The following is a 12,901-nucleotide window of genomic DNA, read 5'->3' on the forward strand; positions in this document are numbered from 1 at the left end:
ATTAGGCCTTGTCTACACAGGAAAAGTTTTTGTTATATTTTTGTATAATCTAAGGTGTGAATGTAAACCGATATAATGGTTAGGGTGACCAGGTGTCCAGTTTTCGACTGGAACACCTGGTCAGAAAGGGATCCTGGAGGCTCCGGTCAGCACCGCTGACCGGGCCGTTGATTGTCTGGTTGGCGGTGCCGCGCAGCAGGACTGGCAGGCTCCCTGCTAACCTCCATGCTGCGCGGCTCCCGGGAAGCAGCCGGCATGTCCCCGCTCCGGCTCCTACATGTAGGAGCAGCCAGGGGGATCCGCACACTGCCCCCACAGCTACCATTGGCCGGGAACCATGGCCAATGGGAGCTGTGGGGGTGGCGCCTGTGGACAAGGCAACATGCAGAGCCGCCTGGCCATGCCTCAGTGTAGGAGCCAGAGAGGGGACATGCCGCTGCTTCCGGGAGCTGCTTGAGGTAAGCACCACCCAGAGCCTGAGCCCCCCACCCCCACCCTCAGCTCCAATCCCCTTCATACCTTCCAAACCCCTCAATCCCAGCCCAGAGCACCCTCCTGCACCCCAAACCCCTCATCTCCAGCTCCACCCCAGAGCCCGCATCCCCAGCCAGAGCCCTCAAATTGTTACTTATATCTAGTTACGTTATCCTTCTGCACTGATGCTAACTGAACTGCAGAATACAAATGAAACTTGAAGCAGGAATTTGAGCTTGTATCTTTCACATCATAAGAGAGTGCCCAAACCACCAGGATATAGAGTCTCACTCTGGGCCAAAGGCTATTCAAATATTTTATGCAAAGTGCAACGGCTTCAACAGGCGAGACTGAGACAGCCCCACACCAGCATCTCTCATAGCCTACTGGCTAGGGCACTCTCCTGCAGGGGGGGAGACCCAGGCTCAGATCCCTTCTCTACATCAGGCAGATGGGGAATAGAACCTAGGTGTCCCATAACCCAGGGGGGTGTGCCCAAGTTGCTGGGTTAAAAGTAATAAGGAGGTCACCACCTCCTCTTTTGTGAATAGTACCTAAGTCCGGAGTGGGGGAGGGGAAATTGACCAGAACTATTCGGGAAATTCATGTCGTATTTGTGATTCATTTCAGGTTGACCAAAACTAGACTTTTTAGGGAATAAACTATTTGTCTGAACAATATTGCCCAATTCTACATTTGACACTACACAAAGTTATGCATGTATGTGTGTCCAAAATATCAAGAAAGGATCGTGTGTGCAATATCATATCCTATCATCCTAAACATAATCAACGGACTTCAGGGTACTTATTTCTTCCTTCAAGATGGTTGTAAACTACATTCATGATCAATTATGCAACTGAATCACACCTGTCTGGATTTCATAATGAACATTATTAGGGATGTACATATCTCTAGCTGCATCTGCAACAAAAAGCAATGGACAAGGTCATCTCTGTAAAACAGCTACAGAATGAAACTCACAAAAGATCTGCACATTAGTTCAAATATAGTCTAACTTAACTACAGCATATGGTTAAAAAGAAAAATCAAAATAACTTTGTTTAGTGTCAAATGCTGTGAAATAGAAACACTTGACAAAATTCTTTTTCCTGAATAGATTCTTCACCGGAGAGTAGTCGAGAACTATACAGTCAAATAGTAAGATGGTGGTTGTACAACATAATCCGAGATTAGGCTGTTTATAGGCCTAATTGAAACAATATGGAACACCTGGGAAAACACTGAAGTTTAAAAGGGGCCTTAAAATGGAAGTATGTTACATTTACACCCACTTTAAGTCCAGAGCGGAGTAAAACTGCTTTTGTGTAAATGAGAAGCTGGTCTTGGCTCATGCTTCTGTGGTTCATACTCCTGAGGCCAACTAGGAATTGAATACAACTTGCCAAGAAATTATATTTTATCTTCCTAAATTTTTTTGACAAAAATGAAAAATTTGATTTGGTCAAAATCCCTGAGCTAGTGAAAGTCTACCCAGAAAATGTCTGGGAACTCTAATCAATATCCACACCAAAAATAGCCAGTGGTGCTCATCTTTGAAATTCACTAATATATTTTTATAAGCTAATAATGTGCAATGTAACCTCTCCAGTTACACTATAAATTATCAGTAATTTATTTGATATTAAAGATGACACAATCTGACATTTGAATCCTAAGATGATCTGCCAGAATGGGTCAGAGGCTGAACATGCAATACAGACTGATGTGTAAAGGTCTCTCCAAAACCAAAGTGAATAAATCCACTGAATATATCTTTCATAAACTCCCACCGTATACATAACTATTCAACATTAGCGATAAGAAGGCACTGAAATATTTTCTCTCAACAGCTTCCTCTCAACTCCTCAGGTTCCAAAAAGAAAAATATTTTTTTTTCAATTCCCAAAGTGGGAATTAAAGTGATTTAGGAGGACAAGTCCGAATGAAGTTAAGGATGTGTATACATTTCAAGTGATGGAAAAAATAGTTTGAATAATGAAGATTCTGATTTAAGGCAAGTTCTCTGTGGCAGAATGAATTGAAAGTCAGTCACATTCACCTTTTGATGTACTTGGCTGCTTCTGTCCTCTTCTCCCAATATACAGGAAAAAGAAACAAGTTGATATATTCCCTACCATATTTGCATTTAAATTTAGAATCAGTAGAAAAAACACTGGGTAAAATCATGGCCTTGTTGAACGGCAAAGCTCCCACTGACTTCGGTGGGGCCAGGATTTCTCCCAGAATACTCAAGTGTTCACAGTTTGCCTTAGCCCAGCAATAAATTCACTCTGGAACAGAGTTTGCTACCCTAAGCACGTTTAGTAGTACCTTGCTATCTATTATCAGAGGTTTAGCCGGGTTAGTCTGTATCCACAAAAACAACAAGGAGTCTGGTGGCACCTTAAAGACTAACAGCTTTATTTGGGCATAAGCTTTCATGGGTAAAAAACCCACTCTATGCATCTGAAGAAGTGGGGGTTTTTACCCACGAAAGCTTATGCCCAAATAAAGCTGTTAGTCTTTAAGGTGCCACCAGACTCCTCGTTGTTTTTCTTGCTATCTGTGAAGCCCCACTGGAATCAGTGGGACTTCTTGGGTACTAAGTGTACTCACCATGAGAATGGAGGGTTGGCCAAAGCTGGCCTCTTGTAATTGAAACAAACAATGTAAAAATGAATTATATAAATAAAAATTTATATTATTTATTATTTGTAGAGCTGGTCAAAAGTGTTCAAATGGATAATTTTTCTGCTGGAAAATGCTGTTTCATCTAACTCAAAACTTTCCTTGGGACCATGTTGACTTTGATTAAATTTTGTTTGTTTGTTTTTAAATCAAAACAAAGCATTTCAATAAAGTCAAAGCAGCCCATCTCAACATGTCCAGATAAAACATTTTTATTTTTCATTTTGATATTATGGTTTGAATTTTATTTTAGATAGTAAAAATTAAAAAAAAAAAAGAAGCCAAAATTAAAATGAAACATTTTGATTGACCCAACATGATTTTTTTTCCCCTGGACAAAATACCATTTCACAGGAATTTTCAAAATTCAGCATTCATTCTGATTCAGAATGGAAGCAAATTTGGTAATCTCAGAATTTCCCATGAAAGGAAAACCAGGAATTGAGGCTCACTGGTTGCTGTACAGATAGTCCCCATTAATTTATTTACTTGGATTTTCACAAAGTATAATAAGCGGGTACCCATCCAGTGCTCTGGGCACCCTTTATAATCTTTTATAAATATACTAAATAAGTAGATTATTCAATTCATCCAGATCATTTTAGGCCAAATATCCCAAGAAGTTGCAATCTGTAGCCTCACTAGTGTTGTTTAAAGTATAGGCAGGTTTTAAAGATCAAATGTGCAAATAAATGCTTTGATCCCAAAGTGATGGTATTTTATAGGATTATAATGCCCAGCTTAGTTCACGTTAATAAGATTTACAGTGGTAAATGACACAAGATCAAAGTAAAAATGAGATATGCAAGATTTTTATTAAGTGTGAACATCCTCTGGTTGCATCTATTCTTATAAACCTAATACTTCAAACAACAGTTTGTAAAAGCAAATTCCCTTCTTTTGAATAGAAGATCACAGAACTTGTAAGGTTCTGTACTTCACACCAAAAAGAAAATGTTGCATATGTTCATCTAAGACTATTTAAAATGACAAGAAAATCTGTAAAGCAAATTTGTTTCCTAAATCCGGACCGTCCTATAAACTCAGTACATTCAGGGCCAGATTTTGATATTCTAACTCACACTGAGTAATACCTGTGAATAGTCACATTGATTTTGATGAGCTTACTTACTGAATAAGACACTACCGCCGTGTGAGGAAGGCTGACAAAATTTTGTCCTAAATGAGAATTTCCAATTTGATAAAATGGCTAGTGATGAGAATTCAATTGCTTCAGCATTCATAGTGCAGAATGATGAAATATTGCTTTTTCCTTCCAATATCAATGAAAGTAAAGGTCATGATGCTGCAAAAAAAAAAAAAAAAAAAAAAAAGGACCTAATGGAGATAATCATATGAGGCCTAGAAAATCCTTGTCTTCATCTATATTCATACCTGAACTTTCCTTACACACATTGCATTGATGAATATTAGTGTATTCGACAGAAAAACATCATCTGTTCAGCATGGTTGGTAGTTTTGAGTTTCATTACCGAACAAAACATCTTGCAACCAAAGTGATTTCATCAGCATATTCAAACCAGAGACCGGCTTAGTCTGAAGGTCATTTAAAAATCTTTGAAACATGAGACTAAGTTTTAAGTTTTTAATCTCAAATAACATTTAAATGTATTATTCGTTAGGAAAGTCTTCCATAACTCATACTAAAAAATTAAATCCACAAAGCTCGATTAATCATTCCCAAATGACGTTAAATGTGAAAAAGTATACCGTAGGATAGGAAGAATAATAATTATGGTATAATTATCTATGAAGAGCTCCTTTCAGAGGATATCACAGTGCTTTTCAAAGGTATCATCAGTTTATGGATGAGGAAACTGAAGCATGAAGTGATTAAGTGGCTCACCCAAGTAACCCAAAAAGTCAGTGGTAGAGATGGGAATAGTACTCAGGGGTGTCTACAGACACCCAGATTCTTGCTCAAAGCACAAAACTATGCAACTTTCTGCGTGCATCCCTGTATCATAGATGGAGGCTGAGACTGAGTATTCAGAGTGGACATTAATAAACAGACAACACTACCTACACTTTCTGGGGGACCGTAAGGGCCAGCAGAGTCTGTATGCTGTTCAGAATCAGAATTAACTACCTAAAAGTTGGAGTAAGTTAATATAGTATCAATACAACTTGGCAGGAAGGAGGTTGTTCTTCTCCCCATGTAAAATATGCAAAATTGAGAGAAGATTTTTAAAAAGGCAGCGAGAAGAGAAAAAAGATATTCTGAACTCCTCCTCCCCCCCCCGCCCTTTTAAAAAAAATATCTGGGGAAAAAATAAAGCAGCAACTACTGATATGTAAAATGCACAACTATCTTCAAAATGGCCATTGACTGAGCATTTTCATGTGTAGTCTGTGTGAGCATGTGAGAATTTGTTAAATGTGAAAGTATTCAAATATGCTCCTTCCTCCCCAAACCAACCATTTTAATGTCTCTGACTGGAATGGCTGATACTGCCTTTTTAGGCATCATTACTCCAGAGATTATCCTTTTAAAACTGCCTAACACATACTGTGTTTTTGAAAGCCATGCTGGGAGGCAGGGACATGAGAACTGTGAAACTTTCCTCCCTACCCCACCCCACCCCCTTTAAAACCACAATGGCAAATTTTAAGCTGCCAACAGGCATATATACCACGTGGAATGAAGGCTTCCAACAGCACCTAAAGGTGTTTGGCCTGTGGGAGAGGGATGTTTTTAAAATGGCAGCACTGTGACATTTCCCTGAATTAACCTACAGTGGGTTGGGCATCATTAACATCTGGGGCCCATATGCGTCTCCCTGCAAAAATAACCAAATAGAGGAGAAAAAACTCCTCAGTTTAAACTCACATTATTTCTTAGGAATTCTCCTTCAAGGTGGGATTTGCTCCCCTGAAAGAGCAGTCAAGGGTTCTCAGCCCCTGAACCCACAGGTCCTGGGGCATCCTGCATAGGCAAGGAGGATCCATTCAGATGATTCCTTTCTCCGCTGTCCTTCTGTATGGCCCCACAAATCACGCTAACCCTTGGACTGAAAGCAGGAGCTGTGCTTATAGGAGGTCCCCATGACAGCATTACTTCCAGAACACGTGCCATGGTGGATGGAGACTTCCAGAGCACAGAATGCAACATGTATAACCTCAGGCTATACTAACGTGTGCTGTGTTTTCCCCATCAGTTTGGAGGAAGGACCCAGAGGAAACAGCTCCTCATCCCTGCACTCACAAATCCCTCATAGAAGGGCAGCATGTCAGAAAGGTGGAATTCCTGGGTCCAGTTCTGTTCAATATCTTCATGAATGATTTAGATAATGGCATAGAGAGTATACTTATAAAGTTTGCGGACGATACCAAGCTGGAAGGGGTTGCAAGTGCTTTGGAGGATAGGATTAAAATTCAAAATGATCTGGACAAACTGAAGAAATGGTCTGAAGTAAATAGGATGAAGTTCAATAAGGACTAATGCAAAGTACTCCTTTTAGGAAGGAACAATCAGTTGCACACATACAAAATGGGAAATGACTGCCTAGGAAGGAGTACAACAGAAAGGGATCTGGGGGTCATAGTGGACCAGAAGCTAAATATGAGTCAACAGTGTAATGCTTTGCAAAAAAAGTGAACATCATTCTGGGATGTATTAGCACAGGGGTTGGCAACGTTTGGCACGTGGCTCACCAGGGTAAGCACCCTGGCGGGCCGGGCCAGTTTATTTACCTGCTGACATGGCAGGTTCGGCCGATCGCAGCCCCCACTTGCCATGGTTCGCCGACCCGGGCCATTGGGGGCAGCGAGAAGCGGCGCGGGCCAGGGATGTGCTGGCCGCGGCTTCCCACCGCTCCCATTGGCCCGGGACGGCGAACCGCAGCCAGTGGGGGCCGCGATCGGCCGAACCTGCCGCGTCACCAGGTAAATAAACTGGCCCGGCCCACCAGGGTGCTTACCCTGGCGAGCCGCGTGCCAAACGTTGCCGACCCCTGTATTAGCAGAAGTGTTGTAAGCAAGACATGAGAAGTAATTCTTCCCCTCTACTCTGTGCTGATTAGGCCTCAACTGGAGTATTGTGTCCAATTCTGGGTGCCACATTTCAAGAAAGATGTGAACAAATTAGAGAAACTCCAGAGAAGAGCGACAAAAATGACTAAAGGTCTAGAAAACATGACCTATGAGAGAAGATTGAAAAAATTGGGTTTGTTTAGTCTGGAAAAAGAGAAGACTGCAGGGGTGGGGGAGACATGATAACAGTTTTCAAGTACGTAAAAGGAGAAAAATTGTTCTTCTTAACCTCTGAGGATAGGACAAGAAGCAATGGGCTTAAATTGCAGCAAAGGAGGTTTAGGTTGGACATTAAGAAAAACTTCTTAACTGTCAGGGTGGTTGAGCACTGGAATAAATTGCCTAGGGAGGTTGTGGTATTTTCATCATTGGAGATTTTTAAGAGCAGGTTAGACAAACACCTATCAGGGATGTTTAGATAATACTTAGTTCTGCCATGAGTGCAGGGGACTGGACTATATGACCTCTCAAGGTCCCTTCCAGTCCTATGATTCTTTCTCACATTCCCTTGTTCTCCCATCCTCCTTTCAGATCCCTAATGCTTACCAGCCTAGAAAAGGGCAGCAGTTATATTTTTAAATCACTCCTCATTTTAGTTGGCTAGTCACATCTTGCAATGGTACTTGCCCACAGCTATGTTCCCGTTTTATTAGTGTTGTCTCCTACAATATAAAACAAAACTAAATGCAGTAAAATCCCCTGATGAAAAAAATGTAAAAAGTTGGTGTGGCTGGAAAGTAGACATGGTTTTACCAGGATTTCTTAGCAGCTCAGTCTCTTCATGTATATTACCTACTACATTTTACTTTCAATGAGAAATAAAATTGTGAGGAATATAATCTGCAATCTCTTTTCTTAATGAAAACTGGAAATTAAAAAATAAAAACAGCATGCCCAGCTGTGGAGCTGTAGTGAAACCTGGAAGCCATCAACACTATGAGCACTGTCGGTTAGCATTCGTTTAATAGGTTAAAGACACTCTCATTGTATTCTAATTATTATTATATAGTACTGATTATATTAACAGCAATTTGCACTTCTAAAGCACTTTTCATCTGATTGTCTCAAAGTGCTTTAAAAACATTAATTTTCACCACTCCCTAGGAAGGTTGGTTATATTAGACCCAACTTGCTGCTAATTCTGTTTCTAGTCATGTTAGAATTGTAATAGTTCATTGGCTTTTTAAAAATCTGTTACCCAGCTCTTTGTATAATGCACAGAGACTGGATGCATGTTCACAGTATATTCATACACAGAATATATAAACAAAACACAAAATTAGACACACTTTTCACTACTCCAGAATACTTAACAGTATGTATGTGATGAATTTTCAAGTACCCAATGAAATCACATTTGATGACTCTTTTTATATCACCTACTTCATGTGGTTCATGGCTATCATTACTTATCTTACTCTACAGCTATCACACAGAGCATCAAATTCAGGAAAGCAATTCTGCTGCGTGAATTAAGTCCTTACAATGAGATTCAATCAAGTTGCTGGTGCATGTTTTACAACTGAGTTAAAACAAATTATATTGCCTTTGTGTTCACAAAAGCCTTAACTAAGGAAGCTTACTAAGAAATGTGGTGTTATAGGAAAAACATATGTCACTGGTAATGCCAAGAATATCCTACTGTCTGTACATAGCAAACACAGTACCTGAGTGGAAGATCTCTCCAAAGCCATCCCTTAATCTTTTTCTTAATCCAGCACTCAACAGACTCATCTTCGTGTTTGCAAAACATCACCATTTTGTGCTTCTTCCTAAAATTGTTTAGAGCATATCCTTGGTACACCAGCCATAGTGTATTTATTCTTCCATATGTACAGCATGATATATTCCAATAGCATGCCACTTTTTTTTGAGAGAGAGAGGCAGCAACTTTATATAGAGAATAAATAAATTTATCAAATGAATACTTCATATTTAAAGGGGGAACTGATTGATATTACTAAGTGTCTCCACCTGTCAGAGTATTTTATTTATAACATCGCTTTAAATAATCATTCAGAGGAGAGGATTGTTGAAGTCACTTAATGATTTCCACCAGGGACTTGGTTAAAGATTGCTGAAAACAAAACAGTACAATACTAAGCAGTCTTAACTTTATAGAAAACTTGACTCTTGAATCAATTTGTTTCAAAAGTATTGCAGATGAGGAAAGATTTGGGGACAGTGGGATGTGTTGTTCTATTCCTTTTCCTGAGAGCAAGATGTTATGTGTCTCCATAGCACACAGCAAACTATTATGGTTAAACGGTAATTATGCAGTATTATTCCAGCTGTCATGGCCTTGATTTCCAGGGTAGATGCCTTCACTTTTAGGGTGTTTTCTTCACAAAAAGTCACTCTGTGGCTCTTATCACTATAAAATTTGTGTACCTCGCAAACCTTGTGAAGTAGAGAAGTGTTTGATTGCTGTTTTACACACGGAGAACTGATGCACAAAGAGATTAAGTGACTTGCTCAAGGTCACACAGGGAAGTCTGTGGTGAAGCAGGGACTTGAAGCTGCTAGTCCTAGGCCAGAGCCCTAACCATGACACTATTCTTCTTCTCCATGAATTAACCCTGATTGTACTCTACCTTACAAAACAGCAAAGCAGTGATAACCCCATTGAAGTCAATGTAAATCTGGTATAAGCAAACAGAGAATCAGGCCCACTGTTGTCTTCATCCCAGCCTCCCTGCTGCTGTGAAAGATTCCTCTAGTGCCAGCACTGTGCTAAGTGCCTTACAAACATGTACACAACAAGGGTCAAAATCTTCAGATGTGGCATTTATGCTCCCACAATCCTGGGGCCACTCTGCATCAATCCTGTCCCTGGACACAATTTGGAACAGGCTTGACAACTGCTCTAACTTGCCTCAGTTGCCTATTGCCCCAAGGGGCTGTTATAAAAGCTTGGGGTCACTGGGTGTAGGAAAGCACCAGCTATGTCCCTTTTTTTCCATTCACCCCACCTACAGAAGATACAAGGTTGGGAGGGTGGGATGGTAGATGATGGGACATTTCTCTGGCACGTGAGGATCCCCTTCCACAGAGAGAATCCTCCTAAGGCCAGCTAAGCCAACTTCCAGGCAGCTTCACACTAGCAGAAGAGTACACAGCTGCTCTATTGCGCCGCAAGGCCCCTGACATAAAGAACTTAAAACATAAGTGCCCAATCCTGCAAAATTCCACCTAAGGTAGTTCTGCAGTGGCTAAAGTAGATTGAAATAGGAAGGGGAACTGTCACTAGACCAGACAAGGAGAAGAGAGAGCAATGGACAATGCTGCTTACCCAAGCCAGGGAGATGAGGTGGAGCTCCCCTCTCCTTTCAGCTGCTCCCCTCTTCTCCAGTTACTTTGACCATGAGTAGACACCGTGAGTTCATAAAGTTACTCACATGCACGGACCAGACCTTGTAAACTCTTACTCACGAGAGAAGTCCTTACTCATTTTAGTAGTGCAGTTGGAATAAATAAGAACCTAATTAAGTCAGGTTTGCACAATCAAGCCCTAAATGTCCAGCAATATTTGCAAACAGTGTGGACTTACCAGATACTGTATTGCACTTTACACTTATGGGACCTTACCTGATTTCCCATTAAAAATGAATGGGTGACTTAAGCTTTCCCCATTCCACATAAATATCTGCAATCAGAACCTACTGCCTTTGTGTAAATAAACAGTCGTTTGTGTTTGTAGAGTTGTGTTCATATAGTTCATGTTATGTGAGTAAATTTCACAGGCTAAAAGCCATTCCATTTTCACAGGCCAATAACGTGGCTAAAAAAAATCTACTCCAGGCTGAAATGTAAAGAACTGAATAAGATAGCCTGGCAGTGAACTATTTTTGGACATTTAAACAATACATTTGGCTCGTTTTTAACTTAGGATAGTGAAGCAAGCTAAAAGTTCTAAAGATACTTGTTAAAGGTCCTGTAAATTAAAGTAACTTCTATGAAAGGAAGAGAATTTGTTATTTATTTCACACATCTCTTCTGAAGTACAGCACCATGCCCACCCAAACTCTGAATAAATAATAACTCCAACTTCTATTAGCATCACCAAATATGACAGCACTGATGGCTCATACTGGGGGCCTGATTCTGCTTCCTCTGGCCTCAGTGAGTAAAGTCTGCAGGAGCAGATCTGAAATGTTTGATGATCAGAAGCATACACAGAGATTCCATTTAAAAATATGATGCAAAGGATAAAAACTTCACAGACGATATGTATGCATGTACATACACACACACACACACACACACACTTGTTTTTCAGATTTCAAATTTATAAACTCCACAACTTTATTCCAATAGTACAAATAAGTGAATTGAAATTCCACTCACTGAGTTTTCATAAGTAGGGTCATCACTGGCCAAGGGTGCAATTAAAAAGTTATGCAAGGTTTAGGCTCCAGTTCAGCAAAGGACTTAAACACATGCTTAAGTTCACCTCTCTTCAGCAAAGTACTTAAAAAAGTTGAAGTTAGTGGGACTTAAGCATATGCTTTAGTGCTTTGCTGAATAGGGATAAAATCAAGCATTTGCGTAAGTGGTTTGCACAACTGGGGTCTTAAAGAGAGTGGATATTTTAATGCCCCTACAGTCTGTTTCTTTCACAATGACAGTTTTGTGTGATTCATGAAACCAGCCACTGGAAAAAAAGAACTAATAATTTAATATATTTAAATAAATGGCAGCAGTTTTATGAAACAGTTGAAGAAACCAGAATGTACATAAAAAATAAATTAAAAACTGAAAAAGTGTACGTAATAGCCAGTGATGGACTATATAAATTATGGAGGCATTGGCAGTGACTCTATAGTCAGAAGTGCATTTAAATTTGCACTTATAGCAGGACATCATCATCATCTACATGCAGCCATCAGGGAAGCTCGTCCCTCAACATGGACTCAAGTGCCAGCAAGGGGCAAATGACACACAGTTCTACCTGTCTTTCACCATATACAACCACACCACTCTCACCACAATCACTCAGTGTTTGGACAAGATCAACTCATGAATGAAGAGCAACTGGTTGAAGCTCAGCCTGAGCAAGACAGAGGTGATGCTGGTGGACAGAGGAAAGCATTGTGAAGTTTGCAGCCATGGTGCAATCTCTTTCAGGGGAAGATGACCCACAATTTGTCAGTTCAGTTGATAGTATAGGAATGCTCCTGAATTTCTTGCTGACACTAAGATCTCACATAGCAGCATCCATGAGTAACATTTTCTATCATCTCTGGTTTGCTAAGACACTTGGTCCTGTCTGAAAAATAATGACCTGACCTCAGTTATACGCATCTTCATCTCCTTCTATTTGGACTACAACAGTGCAATATACCTGAGCATGAAGACACCAGTGTGTAGGAAACTCCAACTAGTACAGAATGCTGCAGTGTCTCCCCATAGCAACACAAACTACCACGAACATGTAAAATCTGTCCCCCACTCCCCACACTGGCTTTCAATAGATTATCGAGTACAAGTTCAAGGAGTCAGTCCTTTGCAACAAGATGCTTAATGGCCCAGGCCCAGCATATCGACAAGATCATCAGAAGCCCCGGGATGAAGATCATGGTCGACATCTCTGCTTCTCTGGCACAATGAAATTTTCTACCACAAAGGTAAAACTTGTTTGTGCAGGAGACAGAGCCTTTTTAGGGGCTGGAATGAACTCCCA

The sequence above is a fragment of the Terrapene carolina genome, unplaced genomic scaffold (assembly GCF_002925995.2).
Source record: "Terrapene carolina triunguis isolate 2854851 unplaced genomic scaffold, T_m_triunguis-2.0 Scaffold38, whole genome shotgun sequence".
NCBI lineage: Eukaryota > Metazoa > Chordata > Testudines > Emydidae > Terrapene > Terrapene triunguis.